Source organism: Scatophagus argus, chromosome 17 (assembly GCF_020382885.2).
Source record: "Scatophagus argus isolate fScaArg1 chromosome 17, fScaArg1.pri, whole genome shotgun sequence".
In the NCBI taxonomy this organism is placed as follows: domain Eukaryota; kingdom Metazoa; phylum Chordata; class Actinopteri; family Scatophagidae; genus Scatophagus; species Scatophagus argus.
The window spans coordinates 18,742,934-18,763,382 of NC_058509.1; positions in this window are offsets into that span (position 1 = coordinate 18,742,934).

Below are 20,449 nucleotides of genomic sequence, written 5' to 3' on the forward strand. Positions count from 1 at the left end.
CTGTTGCCTTGAATATCTGCGTTAACATAGATTGAATAACTAGTTTTCTAAGTCTTTAAGTTGTTTTTGTGTGAATCAAAACATTAAGTTAACTGAACTTCAGAGAACATGTTTTAATTAATTATAATTATAATTAAGATACTAGAACAACATGTCCTACAATCTTTTTTCCTTGATCCTCACCTGACCCATGAGACTTTTGTCCCTCTACTCCTGCCATCTCCTTTGCTTTCACCCCAGGTTCACCTGAAACCCCTGCTTTAACCTCTAACTCTCATGTTATAATGCAGTAAAAATAATAATAATGTGTATTTGTATATGAAGGTCATAAATTGTGCAAACATATATAGTGAAGGATAGAAGTGTATATTTTGTTATATAAGCTACCTCTTCATACAAAACTTTAGAGCTTTGATCCATGTCCTTTATATTCCACTATTTTGTCAGGGTCATTCTCAGAAGCTAGAGACATCAAATCATTATACTGGATGATGTTCTCCAAGATAGGCTCCAGCTCCCCCGCGACCCTGACGGATAAGCGGTATAGAAAATTGATGGATGGATGAATGGTTGGATGTTCTCCAAGAACTGCATGGAATTCTGAGGTTTTCTGTCAAAAAGAAACGTTAGTGTAGGAGGAGGAGGGCCTTTCAATGAATTGGATTCTGAACGGGATACTTCTGTAGCTGCAACAGATACTCTGGGATTTGTGATCACTATGAGATTACGATACGTCCAAAGAGAATTTATTTCTTGTGTAGATGTACAGGTTCTTCTGGAGTTTATATCTTTCTTTAGTTCACTGAGCAGTGACATTTTCATTGTGCTATATGTATGTTGATCCACTGAGTGATATGGGAATTTTCAGTTTTGAAATATTATTTTCATAGCAATACTTAGAGAAATGAGTAATGGGTTTTTGCATTTATTTGTGAGGATGACTTGTGTAATATCTCCCAGGAGGCAGAATGACAAGGATAATGAGATTCTGCCGCCCAAAACAGTGGAGAGTCTCTCGATTACTGAGATCCAAAGGGATTGAACTGGTTGGTAGACACAAGTGGCATGAAAGTAATCATCTGTGCCACCAATCCCATTTTCAACATTTTACCTTGGGAGAGGTGGGTTCTGTGGATGGTTTTGTATTGTACAAGTTGCAAATTTGTGTTGATATGGACGTATCTGAGATGAATATTTTAGAAAGCTTTGAGTTTCTATTTTCTGAGTTTGTGATTTACATAAGCTTGTCACTTTGCTTACAGGGCTGTGCCATGTGATATGAATTGTTTTGTTGCTACGAAGGAAAGTGAACAGAGGTGTTAGGTAGTTTGAAGACGATGTTGTGCCAGATTGATTTTGATTTGATTTTATTGGTTCTCCACAAGGCTGATTTAGGCATGACACATTCATCATTCCTAGTTCTGGATTACAGATTTTAAAATAAAGGATCAATTTCAAAATGAATAATTTAAAGTTAGAAGTGAAAGAGACAAGTATTTATTTAACATTAAAAAGACAAAAGCAAAAGAAAAAAACAATATGCTAAGGCTGGTCCCCTGAACCTTTTTTGGGGGAGACAAATTCAGAGGGGACTAGAGGAATCTGAATTGGAGGGACAGTAGGACACACAAGCAGACAAACAACTGTACAAACCTTTCTCCAATTGTAGTAGTAAGATTAAGTTAAATCAACAACTGTTCAGTCACACTGATGAATATTATATATAAATTTGATATTTTTTTTTTTACATTTTCGTAGTTTGTTCTTCATTTCATGCAAAGAACTGCTCTTAATGGAGCAACTTTATTACAGCACTGACACAAAAACAATAAGTGAAACTGCTCCCAGTGAATTATGAAGTATAAGGGGTTAGAGATTAAATTCAAAAGGAACTTTTGTCATGGTTAATAGTATTTTCATTATTGTGAAAACAAACAACCATAACTTATCTTGAAATACATTAAAGACAGAACATTTCCATTATGTTTCCTTCAAACTATAAAAAGAAGGGTCCACAGTAAATGCATATTTGGTTTATATATTTGGCAGGTGATTATTTGTATTCATTATCTTTTCCGCTTGTCAGGTGCACTGTGCCTATAGCGTGCCACCTAGTTGGCAGGTGACTGGGCAGGCTCACTGTTGGTGCTGCAACTAGTTCCGACAGCCTCCAGGTCATTTGCACTGCAGCTGGCTACTAACTGCAGGTACATCAGCAACAGCATTCAGAAAGAAACATTAGTCATTAGTTGCTAAAGTTTCCTCCGAGTTTTCTGTTTTCTTACGCGTAAACTAGCTGCACATAGGTGCAGTTACATGGTTACATGATTGTCACAAATCCAGTTGTCTCACCAAGTAAGTCACATAGGTATTTAGGTGTTCAGGGGTGGGTACATATACTCATCAGGATGTGGTGGTACCCAGTAAGAAATAAGGTTACTCATATGGACAAAAATAAGTAGTGCTGATACATAGTACTGGTGAGAAGCAGCTCTTTTGAAGCACTGCTTGTACTACAGCACAGTCATCATTTCAAGTAAAAAAATCTTCAGGTTAGAAGAACTCATGTTTATAGGATCTGAAATAGACTGAAAGTACAAACCTGAAATTTTAAGTTCAAGTTTATGTTTAAGTTTCTAACTTGAAATAAAACTAAATTCTTGCATGATTTTTAACAGTGTGTATAAATAGTGCTAAACAATTATAAACAAGTCATAACACGGTTTTAATACATCAATGCAGGCTCATGGACTAACTAAAGCATGCATGGTATAATCCTTTAAGCTCTTTCTGCATGATATACTGTGTGATATAAAGAACACAAAAGGTACTAAGTGGTGATTCATTTTCAGTAAAAGGAAAGATTACAGGCAGTAGTTAAGGTGGACCTACACAGGGCCACAGCCCCACCAAGAATGACCTGATGCTTGATATGCACAATCATGTCTGATTTCCTTTATAGTTATAAATTAACAGTTTTAATGTAGTTAAAATAACAAAATGAAATAGTTATATCACAAACACTGTACAATATACTGCTATGCAGGCTATATACTCAAGGTTTCTTCCTGTTAAAAGGGAGTTTTTCCTTGCCACTGTCTGCTTGCTCAGGGGTTCAGGCTCTGGGTCTCTGTAAAGCATCTAGAGACAATTTTGATTGTATAAGGTCCTATATAAATAAAAAATTGAATTGAATTGAATACATAGCAGCACAGTGGTGAAAGAAGATGATTGTGGGTAAGTATTGTAATCCACTAGCGTTCACACTTCTATGCACTGGAATCCCCTGGGTGAGTTCATGTTGCATGACATGTATTGTTATGTTGCTTATAATAAATATTTTCAACCATGAATGCTAAAACTATGTGAAAACAATATCGCACTGTGAAAGGGGTCAGGTACCTTCAGTGAAAACACAGCTCCTTTCTACCTGTGCTGTTAGCAAAGTTAGCCAGCAGGAGGAATGATCCCAAAGTACACCTTTGAAAAAATTCCACACACAGCAAAAGAGCTCTGTTCTGAGCTGGTATAAACTACACTCCTCTCTGGAATATATATATATATATATATTTCTTTTTTTACTAAAGACACATCCTTTAGTAGACAGGCCATGTCTGTGAGGCTTGAGATGTGCAGAGTGTTGCTTCTCTGATATTCTCACCAATAAATTATTAATCCTGCTGATAGTGCTTTTGAGGCTAGCATGGAGCTAACTACATTATACGCACGCTGTTATGTTTGTTTTACACCTAACAAAAAAAAAAGCTAACTGAGATTAACTGATCCATTAAACAGTTAATCAACTAATTTCAGCTCTAGTTACTCAGGCAAAACACAAGAAGCAAAATGAAAGCTGAAGTAAACATGAATTAGCCAAAAACTGCAGTCCCTTGAACAGCCACTTGAGACTGGCTCCAAAAGTGAGTCAATCCCTATACACCCCCAGGGTAAAATGCAAAACATTGTCGCAAAAATAAACATGTTACAGGCTGTTATAAAAATAATTTGATCTCTATAGCTGATTTCCTTGTTAATGACAAATGTACAGACAGTAAGTTTTTATAGAACTCCCTTGTTTAAATTACATTAGGCTTAAAGTTATGCATAATTACGGATGTGCCCCGTATGAGTGACAGCTAGCTACTCGATGTCTGCTAGACTTCACTGCATCTAATTTGAGTCACTGAACTTGAACTCTCAGCTCTGTTTGCGGCGTTGATGCCCTTTAGAGAAATTTTATGCAAATACAGGGACAAATGATTCAGCTCGCAGTGCGGTTAATTGTATTAACAAACCATCCAAGAAGTCTGTGCTCTATGTCTTTGTCCATTTTTGGATTAGCCGGGAGTTAAGTGGAGTCAAGCATGTGTGTTTGATGTTTGCAAATTTGTGGGTGACTTCATAATGACCTGAGTGAATATGAATAAATTCATGTAGGAATGTTTCTATGAACATACACTGAACATAAACTGACTACTACACCAAGCAGCCACAGGAACAACAAAAGAGAGTAGGCTGTCTGTTATGCAAGGGCTTCATTTTCTAGACAACCCTGGGGGATATGATTATACTGGATGCATATCACCTCATCAAGCTTTCTCACAACATAACCTTAACATAATCTTTTATCATGCGTTATTTTGTTGTGATGTTATCCTTACACTCTAGTTTTGAGGATGTTTTTCTGAAGCAGTGCTGTTATTGATTTGAACATGACATAAGGGCCAGGACTTTGCATCCTTGAAAACTGAAAGCAGTTCACATAGATGACTGTTGGGCCAATATTCGCACTTAATGAAAAAGTGTAGCCTTCTGGCCAGTCCAATATCTGCAAGGGTGCAGGGTCACATTGCTTTGTAGAGTGAACAGAGTAATTCTGTTGTTCATCTTGGAAGGGTTGAGGCAGAGGATTATATGATTGTTGTCGTGATAACTAGAGTTGTCAAATGTTTTATAGCAATTCACTGTGCAGTTTTTCAGTGTATGATAGGCATTCAAACTCAAGGCTCTATAGCTCAAAGCGGACTGTATTTCATCACCACCATCAATGCAGCCTCCTTTTAGCACAGAGCATTTTTTGGTCTTAACACAATGGGGTTTGACCAGAGTGTGATGTACAACAAACTCTTTTCGGTATTATATAGGATTTTTCAAAAAAAAAATAAATACTGTGGGCAGAATCAGTGTTGAACAGCCTACCTACTGAAAAAAATACTAATGATGATCCCTTTTGACACTCTCCCAGAAAACTGTGGCACATAAATTGGAGATATACTGATCACAGACTATCACTCTAATGATCCCAACAATCTCTTTGCAAGATGCCAGCATAGTCTGTCTTGTCACAGTTAAAGTTTATAGTTTTTCGAGTTATTTGTTGGTTGTTGGTCTTGTTAGCTTGTGTATCTATGGAGTTACTCTGCTTTTATTTCTTAAACTTGGCTGCAAAGCTCCTCTGAGTCTCCTCAGCACCTCTTCAACAAACAGCCGTAAACCACTCTTCTTGATTAAAGCAGATTGTGTGTCTTACCAACAGTTTGCAGCATCTCCATCCTCAAATCAGTCTAAAACCTTCCCTTCACACACCTGACACTTACTTCTATCACTCTTTAAATGTCCATCTTAACAGGTGATATAAGATGAACCCCAGACATTCAAAAAATAGTCTGAAGGCAAACTGAATGACAATTTGAGTCTTATTGTGAAATAATTGCAGTGGCATAAGGCAATGCGTCTCAAACTTTATGGCTTGTGAACTCTTTAAATGAAGCAATGCTTTCTCGCAGTCCCCCATCGAGGCGTGCATAATGGTGAAGTTCAATCAAAGGAGGATTTTCCCTCTATAGATTGTTTCATTCAGTTAATTATCAGGGGAGGCCTAGAGGCAGAAAACTATTAAGTTTTCCACACAGTGATGATAATTCATTCCTTTGTGTCTTTTTCTATCCCATAAATGATCTTGCAGCTCCTCCTAAAGTTATCTTTCAGCTTCCGAGGATGACGTGATGTCTTGATTTAGAGCGATTCACCTACAGTACAACCAGCACACCTATTTCAGTGTAATCGGACTACTGTACCCTCTTGATTATGGGGCAAGGAAAAGAACAAAGCGGGGATAAAATGTGACTACTGAAACATCGGAGGAAGCTATATCCTCGCTAAAGCCAACTTCTGACCTGGTCAGTGATAAGCTATCACTGATAACTGAGAGGCTGGTGGCGAGAACTGAAAAGTCAACTCTTTATTTGACCTTGGTTTGCTAGTTATCAGTTGAAGCAGCAGCTGATCCAGTGTATCACTAGCCCCGGCGTACTAGTTACCATCTTAGTCGAATGAAGAGACGGCTTGTCGCTTCCAACCGCCAGTCCACTCAGAGGTTAAATCGAATAATGTTTAAACAGTTTCATTTATCAATGACTGGTTGATCCACTGTGAAGCATTTTGTTCTCACATACAAAACTTTTTTGCTAACCTTTCATACAAAAAAAAATGATCAATTGTAAAGATGACTCCAACTTAAAAGTTTGAAAGGTCATTCAAAGTTATAGAACAGTCCTCTCAGACATCTGACTGTTTCGATTTAAGTTTGTGTGGCAGGTGACTGCAACATTTGAACAGTAGTGTTATGTAGCTGCTCCAGGCACAAGAGAGCTGGGTGAAGGTGAATATGGATTGGAGGGTGTGGTGATTCATAAATACAATCTCAGCCAGCCAGCATCACAAATCTGCAGCCAGGGACAGATTGTGTGATGTTTTCAACAGATTCAGTTCTGATAATTTCAGATAATTGTGACTGAATCCATCTGATGTTTTCAGACATTAACCTGTTGCGTTTCACATTGTAAATGGTTACATCATGTGTAAGAAGTCTTTGCTGCATAATGCTTTTCGAGAATAAAACATGAACCTCTGAAATTTTAATACATTTTCTGTTGGAAAGGATTTACACAGGATTAATGAGGCCACTAATGTGATGTGTTCTGCAGAAACAGGTAGAAGACAGAGTTACAGCTGATCAGTGTGATGTGTGCAGAGGTATGCGTAGTTTATCCTGGTGTTGTTTGCACAGTGGATGGCCATGCATAATGGTGCTACACTTTCCCTGTGTGCTTTTTTTTTTTTTTTAAAAAAAATCAGATGCTGCAGATTTATCAATGTACATGTCCTGGTGCCTTCAGATGACTGCAGGGATTTAATGAGCTGAAGAAGAAGCTTTTCATACTGTGCAAAGCAGCTGTGGATGTCAGATACAGTTAAGAATCACTTATATAGCTAAGAGTGCCTCACTAACGCTCCTGCTTTAACTATATTAAACAATTTTTTTTTTATTTCTGCTTTGAATGAATGTAAGGGTTGGGGAGTGTTTAATTTAAGGATACTGCATTACTGCCTTACATTTGCCTCAAATATTTAACTTGCTTTAGTTGATAAAATGACTGACGTTGCATCGTTGCATTGGAGAAGCGGCTTGGTCACTACTCCGATCGATTAGTGTCTTTCAGCTCATTGTTTCGGTTTTACTACACACAGCTTCATTGTTTTGGTTCAGTCTCATGGCGCTTCACAAAACCAGGTCAGATAAACCCACAGTACGCTGCCTGCAAAGTACCAAACAGCAGACAGACAAAGTTAACAACAAGCTGAGAAACATGGTGGAGCATTTAACAGCTAAAGAGACAAATGTATATTTCAGCAGCTGACCTAAACAGCAACAGAAATTAGAGGAAAGTGTCTGCTGGATGTGAAAACAGTCTCACATTAAGGTATATCCCATATCATCTTTATGAAATAATAATATACCAGATGTTGTCTTTTCTGCTTTTTTGTCTGCCCTCTTCTGTAATTTAAGATAAGGTTTTGTGAATTTGGAGGTTTGAAGTCACTGCACTGCGGTCATTACTCTTTTCAGCTCAGATTTCTTGCACCACCACGTGATGTGCCTATAAGTACAATCCTTCTATGATGTCAAAATTACTCAGGAACATTGTTTATTATAGGTTTGCTGCAGGACCACCTTGTTGCCCATGTGAGATCGTCAGTACTTATACATGATGGAGTTACTGATGTCACCCTTACACATATTGAACATATTGAGCCTAAAGTCAGAGCAATATATTCAGTCCAGAACTATTTCTTAATCATATTTGTAAGGCATGTCACAGGAAATTATGTCTGCAAGCAAGCAATCAGTGTCTCTAAATGTATTAACCCAGTGTACAAGATTATTTTGTTCACATGTGCAGCTGTAACTGCATTTCCAACATTTGCACAAACTATGGATTGATTAGAAAAACATTCACTAGATAAATGAGCAAAAAGGCTGTAGACTAATAGCGTGCAGAAAATGAGATTTTAAATTGCCTGCATACGAGCTCCATAGATTCTTGTGGGACAAATGCTTCAAGTACCACTAAGTGATTTAAAGTTGATTGGAACTGTCCCTGACATGATGAATGATGCTGGTGATGAATTGATATCCGTCCTGGGATCTAACTGCATGCAACACTCAGTAGAAGCAAGGGTTGGGCGTCCCACTGAAATCTCATACGGCCTTGCGCATCCATCTCATAAAGTGTAAAGTGATTGGTTGCCCTGTGCAATGTTGTCTCATCAATCACGGCTGGGTCAAGTGTTTAAGGCTCAAGTGTGAAGCTGAGAGGGTCTCCAGGGGTGTTAATGTGAAACAGGCGTGGATCTGATGGAATCTGGACACACCGAGCACAGTGAGAGGCTGCTCTAGCACTCTGAGCTACTGTCACTGTGGGTGCACCACGGGCTGTCTTTATTTGACCTCACAGCCTGAGCTAACAACTGTGTGTGTTTGTAATGTCCTCCCCTCCTGTTCTCACAGCTTTCCAAAAGGTAAAAGACAAAGAGCCCAGAAAACCTGATGTGGGCCATTTTGGCCAGAAAGGGACTATATGGAATTTCAGCTGAGTGGCTTATCTCAAGCTGAAAAATGGAAGCTCTCAATGTTGTTCAGCCATGACAAATATTGAGACTATTGCTTTTTTGACCTGAGTTTGTCACATCAACATGACTCTCTTTATGTTTGCACCCACAGTAACCCATTCTGGTGTGGTCAGATGTGATCAGCTGTCAGCAACTCTTTCACTACCTTCATATTCATCAGTCAGAATTGGAGAAAAAAAAGGTTTTTCAAATGAGGCTTGGAACCTTTAAATAATCTCCAAAAGAAAAATAAAAAAAACAGCAGCGAGCAGGATGTAAACATGGACAAAAGAGGCAAGAGTTACTGAGGGGAAAGAAGAACAACATAGGAAAAGGAGCCTGAAACATCTTCATCACTTGAGCTGACTAAACAATCTGGCAAAAGCCGAGCAGACAGGCTGGCTTTTTATCCAATAGGAGGCAGTGGAGTTGATCGAAGCTGATTGACTGCAGGTGAGTTAGATGAGTGGAGGAATGAAACCAATGCCCAGCACAGCACACACACACACACACACACACACACACACACACACACACAGGCACATACACACTGAGACAAAAGCAGAACAAACAGGACTGAACTAAAACACAAGAGAGGGGAAAACAAAGGAGAACAAAGGGGAAAAAGGTCAGGGAAACTACTACCAGCCTAAACAGCAGGCTACATCTGGCTAATCCATCTCATGCACATGAGGAAAAGTACATGCAAGATGCATATAATTCCATAGGATATCATAAATGTGTATCAGGGTATAAACTACATGGATTTCTAAATAACTTCAATATCAGACTGGAAAAAAAAATTAAAAAGATATTTTAGAAGAAGGTATTATATTAAACAACAAAACTGTGCGATTATATCAGTGTGAAAAGTACACGAATCTGCTCAAAATAACAGACATTAACTAGTCCAAAAATATTATTTTTTTAATTTGATCTCTGACGGACCAACAGACAAATGTATAGTTCGCTCTTTTGTTTTGAAATTATTAGTAAAATAACAGCATTCTCACCCTTTATGTGCTGGAATATTGATATTGAAAATAGAATATCTACATCAGCATCGTGCAACTGTTGTGCTAATTCTTCTTTGTGTAATTCACCCATACGCTATATTACAAGTTTAACAGATTATAGCAAACCATTAAAAAATGATGTGGTGAGATGATGACACGATTTTGTGTGACAGTGTTGTTTACAGCAGCACATCTGAAAAGTAGGTGTACATGCATCTGTTTCAAATGAATGCTTTGACTCCCATTTCCAGAAAATATTTCGCTAACACCCATAGAGCAGATGGTTCAGATGCTGGAATGCTAATAACTAGAGACTAGAGATTTTGTATTGCAGCATTATACATATTCAGAATTTACATTTTATTATGCATTCAAGAATTGCTAAATAGGGGAACCAAAATAGGCAAGGCACTTACCGTCACTGTTGGTGTTTGTTGTTGTTAACGTGATGATATGTGTAGAATTTTACCACATGGGGTCCCATGTGGTAAAATTAAAAGAGACACTGAGCCTATCCCCCTCCATGAACTGCCACCTTACCTTAGTGGAGGGGTTTGAGCACCCTAGTGCTCCTAGGAGCTATGTTGTCGGGGGCAGTTTGCCTCTGGAAGGGTCTCCAAAGGCAAATTGGTCCCTGGGGAAGACAAAGTGAAATTCACTAAGACTTTAATGAGAAAGAAAACCAAGGACCAATGGCCAGAGGGTTACTGGGCCTCCAAGCTGGAGCCTGAAGAAGGGGCCTGTCGGCAAACACCTGGTGGCCAGGCCTTTGCCCATGGGGCCCAGCCCAGCCTGAAGCCGGGACATGAATCTGTCACCCAGTGGGCCCACCACCTGCAGGAGGACTCAAAGGGATCAGGTGCAGTGTGGATTGGGCGGCAGACAAATGTGGGTACCTCGACGGTCTGTTTCGGGCAGCGTCTGTTGTGATGTGGCTCAGCTTTCAATTTACCAGTGAATCTACGTCCCAACCCTCACCTTATGGTCATATGCTGGGGGTTGTGGCCAAAAGAACAAGACTGCAAATACTAGCAGCTGAAATGAGTTTCCTCCGCAGGGCAGCTGGACTCAGCCTTACAGATAGGGTTAGGAGCATCGACATCTGGGAAGGGCTCTGAGTACTAGTTAAGGCAGTTCAAGCATCTGACCAGGATGTTTCAGGCATATCGATCTGGGAGGAGATGCAGGGGCAGACCTAGGACACAATGGAGGGACTATATCTCTTCTGGGGCCAGGGAGAGCATGGTCTGGGCTTACCTGCTGAGACTGCTGCCCCCACGATCTGGACCAGGATAAGTGTAAGAAGATGAAGACTGAGCATAACAGTAACTTCTGTTCACTATGTTCTTTACTGTAGTTATCTTTGCCTGTAGGTACGGCTAGCATTAGCTCCATTAGTCATGGAACCAGTAGACCTATAGCTAACTGGATTCAACCAGAATCATAACCTCATATCATGAGGGAGGGGGAAATTGGCAATGGGTCTCATCAGTCTGGTGTCCAGCCAAGTTCAGTGGGAGACCAGACTGGGATCGAGAGTCTCAGCCCCTGAGACTCAGACGGAGATGGTTTACAGTGGCTCTGAAAAGGATTATGACTCCATGGACAAGAAGATATGGCAGGCGAGGACAGCAGAGAGGTGAAGCCAGAGTGAGAAAGTCGGACATCAGCAGTAAGAAAAAAATGGTGAATAGAGCTAGAATATTTTTACATCCATTGTGGAAAGACAAACCAAGATGGTTTTGGTGACAGGACTTATCATGTCCCAGTGTTTTGATAAGAAAAGTCAGCAGTAACTATGCTTACTCTTCCAAATATTGGACACCAGCTGTTGTCTTCCCAAGCTGCTGAAATGTGCACATATACATGCTTTTGTCTTCCACATGACATCTAGAGCATGGATGCATAGCTTCTTGTCAGTCTCTTGTGTGTGGCTACATCATCTGAATCTCATGTAAGAAAGGCAGACTTTGCCTGTTCTGATTAAAACTACTGTTTCAGAATTTACAGAATGCAAACACACCGATTGACTATTGCTTATATTGTTCAATAAATTAAAATCTAAAGAAATTCTAACTTTACAGTATTTGAAAAAAAATGCTGTATAGTCATATGACAATTCCATGCATACAGGCTTTATAAGTAATTTTAGACTCATTAATTTGTAGGTTGGCCTGAGAAAGCATGAGAGCCAGAATCGATGCTGAACTTAAGAGGATGATGAATATTAACTGAGTTCACCCACCTTTTCATTCATCACGTCATGACTGGTTGCACGCTCCGACACATTTTCAGGAGCACTCCTTCACATCATTCTCATTACCTGCTTTAGTGCAAGTCACACAGGGAAAACCTCTGCACCTTGCAAATGCTTATTTGAATGCAAAGCAGAATGCTAAAAATGTACTCCGCCACTCAGTGCCGGAAATAATTACCCTGCGCCAGATCTCTTTTCTTCTGTGAATGATTTCATCATTTTCATAGCTATTCCTTTTATTCACATGCTCAGTTAAAAAGGCAATGATGCACATTTTCTGGGGACATAAAGATGCATATAGAATTCTATATAACCCATAAAACTCTGCATTTTCTGCCCTCAAACTGGCACTTAAGCCAAACTTTCTGGACACTTTTCCAAGTATATCACTTGATAGCTGAATAATTACCATCAACTTTTAATTAAAAAGACGAGGGAAACTATGATGTATATTTTAGACCTAATTAGCACTCCGACTCAGGGGAATGCAGTGATTAGATGAGTAAAGACTCCCAGTGGATGCTGCAGACGAGCATACATACAAATGCATGCACACACACACTAACATTCTGTGGGCGTTTGCACTCGGACTTCCAGCCCAGCAGCACTTACAACGATATTTCACTTTGGTGTGACATTTTCATTTTCCAGCTTACAGTGCTTTTTATTCACCTTCAGCATGTCAGCTACCTTTAGCAATAATTGGAGTCAAGCACAATTATCAATTGAAAGAAGAAGACAGAAAGCATACACACAGTACTATCCCTAACAATAACATCACTGAGTTGTTATGTGTTACAGTGGTTGTTTTCAGAGCTCCCATTGGTAAATTGGTCACACAGTGAGTAGAGGGATGCTAGATGTTTTTCAAGGTGTCAGTAATCCTAACTGAATGGCCGAGAAAGAAACAGTGTTTGTTTGTTTTTCCACCGCAGTCACAAGGCAACATGGGCCACAGGAGCACCCACTTCGACCATTAATGAAAGAATGTTTCTGTTTGTTGCAGATATGCTTAATGAACACCACATACAATGGTGACTTCAAACAAGGACATAAACAGACAAAATGGAGTTTGCACAGCCAAAATGCTAAAAACTGTGGCTGAAATTACTATCTTGGCGTTGTGTGTGATGTGTGAAATCGTACACAACATGAGTAGTGCAGCAACACCACTGTTCATAATTGGCTACACAAAGAAAAGTTAGGGTTACAGAACATTTTCCTGTCATTTTCAACAGTCTCATCAGACAAATGCTTTTACTCTCTTCTCAGAATTATCTAACTGGCTTTGATGTTTCAGACTGTTTCAGACTTTTTCCAGGCTTAATACGTTAGTGTAACACTGTGCGTTTGTCTTCTGTCTCCTTCTTTTGATAGATTATTGTCCTTGACTCCAATTATCGATAAAGAAAGCTGGGAAAAAATCAGAAAGAGATTTAAGAACACGATCCCCTTAATGGTGTAGCTGTTTGTGTATGGTATGAAAATGTTCTCTGTCTTGTTGTTTGTTTCTTTCTCAAACATAAAAGCATAACCTAATATTAATCCTCTATCACTCATTTTGCTGTTCTCATTAGCCCCCTTTTCAACTATAGCTCCAGGAACTACAGACCCAAGGCAGCAGTGGCTGAGGAGGTAGAGTGGGCCATCCATTAATTGGAAGGTTGGTGGTTCAATCACTGGCTCCTGCAGTTTACTTTATATTATATTAGATTAGATTCAGCTTTATTGTCATTGTGCAGACTGCAGGTACAAAGCCAATGAAATGCAGTTAGTATCTAATCAGAAGTGCAAGAATTCAAGTGCAAGTAGTGCTATAAAATTATACAATATTTATACAATAAACAGTGTTATTGATGGGGGGTTGCAGCATATATACATATATTATATGAATGATGTGGTAAATAAATTATTCAGATGATGTAGTTTGTATGTACAGTGCAAACAGTATATGCAAAATGTTCAGCTGATTATATGTGTGAAAGAATGTAAGTTCTTTAACAGTAGTAAGAACTGGAACTAGTACTGTGGGGTGGAGTTTCACCTTGGGGAAGAAACTCTTCTGAGCCTGCTGGTGCGGGATCGGTGGCACCTGTAACACCTGCCAGATGAGGGGTAGTGTGAAAAATGCATGTTTGGGGTTGGGTTGCATCTTTAATAATGCTGTTTACCCTGCCCAAACAACATAAACAAAGTAAATGTGCTCAATAGTGGGCAGTTGGGATCCAGTGATGCATTGGACAAATTTCACCACCTGATGGAGGGCCTTCCTATCAGGTATGGAAAAATTGCCATACCACACAAAGATGCAGTAGGTGAGGATGCTCTTAATGGTACAGCGGTAAAAGTCCACTAATAACCATCTGGTGAGACACTGAGCGTTGTGATGTACATGTGCCACACGTCCCTAGTTTCTACAGTAATCCAGGGCAGGCAAATCAAACACTGCTTTTTTGTGGTTGTAAATTGAGGGGGTGTTCAGTTGGTTGTAATCTGCAACCTCAGCTGCAACCTAGATGCCACTATATCATCACTTCATGGTCTAGAATTTTTGTAAGCCAAGCAAGTTTCTCTGGAATTCCAATAAAGACCTGTCAGTCAATACGTCAGTCTGAAACTGGTGAAAAATCCTAACATGGGAAATATGCGAAGACCAGAAGTACACTATATAGAAAAAAGTTTTGGGACATACATCTTTATTATTGAATTCAGGTGTGATATGTGCCCATTGTCCAGAGGTTTGGGCTCGGCCCCTTACTTCCAGTGGAGGGAAATCTTAATGCTTCAGCATACCAAGACATTTTGGACAATGCCATGCTTTCAACTTTGTGGCAACCCTTTGGGTAAGGCCATTTTCTATTCCAGCAAGTCCATAAAGACATGGTTGGATGAGTTTGGTGTGGAAGAACTTGACTGACCAGCCCAGAGTCCTGACCTCAACACCATCCAACACCTTTGGGATGAACTGGAACAGAGATTGTCCTTGAGAGACAAGTTGTTAAAATGGAGAGCTATAATTAATATTAATAAAGATTACAGCAAAATGTGACACTGATAAACTTGATACTCGTCATACTCAAGAACTACCGTTAGTCTTGCCATGTTCCATAATGAAGGATATGTAAAAAATATTTTGGATTTGGTCAAATTACAATGAAATTAACTTTTCTGATTCAATATAATCTGTGAAAATTACCAAAATACCGATCAATTTTTAATCAGTGTTCTGCAGGACCAGAACTGTAGAGTGGACATTGGTAGCAAAGCAGGACCAAGAATAAAAACATCATCCAAAGTGATCTAAACTGCTGTGCCTTCATCATTCTTTTGGTGCACAGATTATGTGCTCTGTAAAAAATGTTAAATATTACCTGAAGCCAACAGGAAAAAACTTCTGCTGGTTCCGCGGCAAGAAAACATGATATGTATAGAATTTGTGCTGTTTCCGCTATAGTTAAATGCTTTTGCATGGTGACATTATTGATGTGCTGCTCAGAAAGTTTACATATACAACACATTCCCTAAGATGAGAATCTATGTCACTCATAAAGAAGATCAGTCACTTTTGTGACACTGAAAACTCTGCATTCAGGCTTTATAGATGGCCAAATGACCAACAAAGTTTTAGCAGTTCAAAAAGGACTCAAGCGCAAAACATCAAATGGGCAAAATGAAAAAAACAAAAAAGCAATCTTTGATAACATAAAGCTGAGTTTCAGACAGCTGGCAGGCAGCAATCACAGAAGAAGCATGCTGGGGCAAATCCAGAAACACCTAGCAGAAATACAAACTGCAAAGGCACAGGAAAGGAGAACAGAAGGAACAAAGGCAGTAAACGCACACAAACTGACAGCTGAAAGAGGGAAAGTACATGGACTAAAGCCACAGAAGGCTGATCAGGAACAGGTGAAACTAATAAGGGCAATCACAAAGACAGAACATGTAAAACAAAACATGACACATGAGGAGAGTAAACTTACAAAACAAAACGGGAAATAACAAAAAATCAAACCCCAAGTCATGACAGATAAGGCTGTTTGCTGACGTTTTAAAAAGGAGAGAGCTAGAACTACAACTGAGGACTGGCCTGCTAGCTACAATCCAGAGCTGTGCATGGATGCACCAAAAACCAGTGGAGCAATGTCAGCTGTACAACCTTGTCTGACTGCTTGCTTTTCGTCACACCCATCCTCACAACTCTCACAAGAAACTCACACTAACGTTCATGGATGGGATAGTAAAGCTTTTTGTCAGGATATGTTGCCCATTGGCCTTGTTTCAGAGGGTTTCAGCATAATTAAAAGAACTGGAGTCATAGGATGAAATTCTCACCACCATCCCAAGACAACATATTTCAGTTTTATGACACCACTTAGCAAAATATATAGGCTATATTGTAGGGTAAGCTACTGTCTCTGGCTACTGTGCAGGTGGATTATGGGCTCCATGCAAATTAATTCAAACAAATCGCATGTTAGTTTATATTAAGTATAATTACGTAATATATCTATCAGATTTTGTATTAACTTAGACTAAGAACCTTAATCATTATGAGGTTGAGTTGAAAGTTGTTTTCAATATCATGAATGAAATGTATTTTGTTTTTTCCCAATTACATTACTAAAAACATGAGTGATGTCACTTTGTATCAAAAAATGTCAGTCATCTTAATTAAAAGTCTACAATCACAGTGGGAGATCTTTGACAACATACTCAAGTACAGCAATGCCTTCAGCTAAACATGGAAATTAGCATGCTAGCATGCTCAATGCTCAGAGTTCAGCAGGTTTAATGGCCACATAGCATTATACATAGCAAGTACAGCTGAAAATAATTACAAATCAATTAGTTTTGCTAGTTTATGGGAACACATCATAGTGAAACTTAAATGCAGTATAACTGCCACATAATGTAAATATTATTTCCTTTATTTTTGTTTAATTATTGCCACATGATTACCACAGCCTGTGGGTCATAGTTTCAACCATCCACCCACCCTTCATACTTTGCATAATTCTCCACCTACATCTGCATTTAGCTAGGTCAGGACTCAGATTTAATATAGTCAGAATAAGAAACGATTTCACAGTACACAGTATGCACTCCTCTGTTTTTCTGCAAACAATCTAATGGAAAGTCTAATCAAGGAATCATCTCATAAGGAACAAAGAGACAGCAATCCTTTAATCACTCTCATCTTTACATACTTTTGTGTTTTTCTCTTGTTGTGAATTTGCTATGTTTGTACGTGTTAAATCAAGAATTGTGACCAGAATCTAAAAAAGGTTTCAATTCAGTTTAAGTAGCTTTGCAATGATCCATAGGGAGAGCACTATTTGTAAATGTAAATGGGTAGTTTTTGCATAAAAATCACAAGATTAAAGCTCTATGTGATGACTTTTCATTTTAAAATAATAACATGTTTGTTTTTACATTACATATTGTCGTAGAACACCAACAGGATTACACAAAGGTTAGATAAACTACTTTGCAATAATGCTTTAAAGAGCTGGTCACCATTTTGTTTACACATGCAGAGATTTGTTTTTCTTATTAATGATTTTTCATCCAAATGTTTGCAATGGCTAGCTTCGTACAGTCTTACGTGAACCTGATAAGACTGAATATAATTTGGACCCAGCTTAACTCATGTACCAGCTCAGGTCTTGGTTATTAGGAACCAAGTACATCTTAAAATACCTCCAAATTGATTGTTTCACAAAACACTACATTTACATTATGTACATCTTTTCACCCACATCTTGTTGCTCTTTAATAAATTACCGGTAAGCCTGAACAAGCTATCAGGGGAGGCCACCAAGACACCTATGACTACGAAGGAGTTAAAAGCTTCATCAGCTGAGATGGGAGAGACTTTGCTTACTGTTGCCCAGACTCTTCACCAGTCAAAGCCTTATGGAGAAAGCCACTGTTGAAGAAAGCTCATATTAAATCTCTACTAGAGTTCACCCATAGGCATGCAGGAGATTATTGGGTCTACTGGAAGAGGGTTCTTTGGTCTGATGAGACCAAAATTGGGCTTTTTGACCATCAGACTAGACATTATGTTTGGTGGATGCCAAACACTGCACATCACCGCAAACACACCATCCCCACTGTGAAGCATGGTGGCATCCTGCTGTGGTGATGCTTCTCAGCACCAGGCCCTGAAAGGCTTGCGAAAGTAGAGGGTAACACAAATGCAGCAAAATATAAGGACAATCTGATTCAGTCTGAAAGAGAACTATGACTTGGGAGAGGATTTATTTTCCAGCAAGATAATGACCAGAAGCATACAGCCAAACCAGAAATGTTTTAAAGACAACAAGGTGAATGTTCTGGAGAGGCTGAGTCAAAAGACCTCAATCCAATAAAGAATTTGTGGCTGGACTTGAAAAGGGCTGCTAAAACCTGATTCCCAAGCAACCTGACAGAGCTTGAGCAGTTTTTTGTCCACAAGTGCAAGCCTGACTGAAACCTACCCACACGGCCTCAGAGCTGTGTGCATAACCAAATAATGACTTGAAGGGGGTAAAAGTCACTCATTTTACATTATATATTATATCATTATTTTTTTTAATTATTATTATTATTATTAATTGACATTGCTTTGTAGAATTCTGTTTTCACTTTAACAATTACGCAATGTTGATGTGCTTCTGCTCCACCAAACACCTGTCTGCTACAGTTGCCATATGCCCCCCTTCAGCACTGACAAGCCAATCTTTGATGGCTGATGTAGAACGCATGGCTATAGGAAAGTCACCACAGACACTAGATTTAAAAATGTCTGATCTACTGTAAAACACAGAGAAATTTATCCAGCCGTCTGATTAAGTAATCAGCATTGTGTGAACTCAAGGGCTTCATTTATGTTAAAATCCTGATTAAAAAGTTAACCTCACTGCCAAAAGCCTGCATAAAAAAATTCAGATGTGCCGTCACTCCCAGTGTGATGAACAGGTCTTTTTGTAGATGTGTTTACATTGTTTTGTTTGTTTGTTTTTTTAATGTTGTTCTTACTGAGCTTTAACACAGTTTTATAACAACAACAAGAAGTATAAGCAGTATAACAGATCACTTTCCCTTACAGTAGGATTGTGCACTATAGTGCCAGGTTTGGTGTGGATATTAATTCCATATTTCCTTTTAATATAACGGTCAACAGTTCACATAATCAGCCAATCAAGCAAACCAACTAATCTGAAATTTCTGCTTTTTTGTATAAGCAGGTGCTAAAGGGTGACCTTCTAGGTAATAATAACCCTGCCCCAGAGTGCCACAGCAAATACAGAATATACTAAGTGAACATGTAAGCTTAGGGGCATCTTGTAATAACAACAATAATAATAATAATCTCTTACATTGCATATGATCATGTCTAATGGCATAAATTGTTTAATTTCATCCACCCATTGTGAAGGACAAAGAGGCTCCTCAGCAATCGATTTAGAAAAAGTGCATTTTTTGCAGCTGTTATAGCTACCCCAAAAAGTGAGCTAAGTATACAGTATTCCAAGTATACTTGAAGTGAGTATTAATCTCCCAAGAGGACTACTGATTTGAATGAATTCTATCTTTAAGACTTAAGTGTAGCTTCTATGACCTCCCATCGTGGACCTAGCTTTGGGCCTGTCCAAGTCATGTATAAAAGAATCCCAATCTCAGTATTATATCCAGTCCAGTATGGAGATCTATTGAGATCTATTGTGTTAGTACTTGTGATAATTAAAAAGAAATCTTGATTCTAAAACCCACAAACTTATTAATTATGAATAACACAGTGGATTCCCCTTTATACTGATACTTGTTCTGTCATGTTAAGGAACCATAATATGAAATTGATGTGACAGTGCATGTGAACATTTAACCAAAATAAGTGGTTAGAATAAGTAGTGAAGGGGTGCTATTTTTTCAACAGTGTATAATAGCACAGAGCCTTCCTGGTTGGCAGCGAGCAAATGTTTGTATATTTGCGTGGCTTTAGGACAAAAATGAACATACTGGCACACCAACCTCCAGCAACATGGAGATCGGCCCATGCAAATGAATGCTATCAGAGACAAAGTGTGATAAATGTGCTGTCAATAGAGATAGTGCAGTGCCACATCACACTCCCCATCACAGCCCAGCAGAGCCAAAAGAAATCTCGGAGGCCCCCACAGACAGCATCACACATCATCTAAAGGGTGCATGAAATGCTGCTTTGATCACTGCAGCCCTG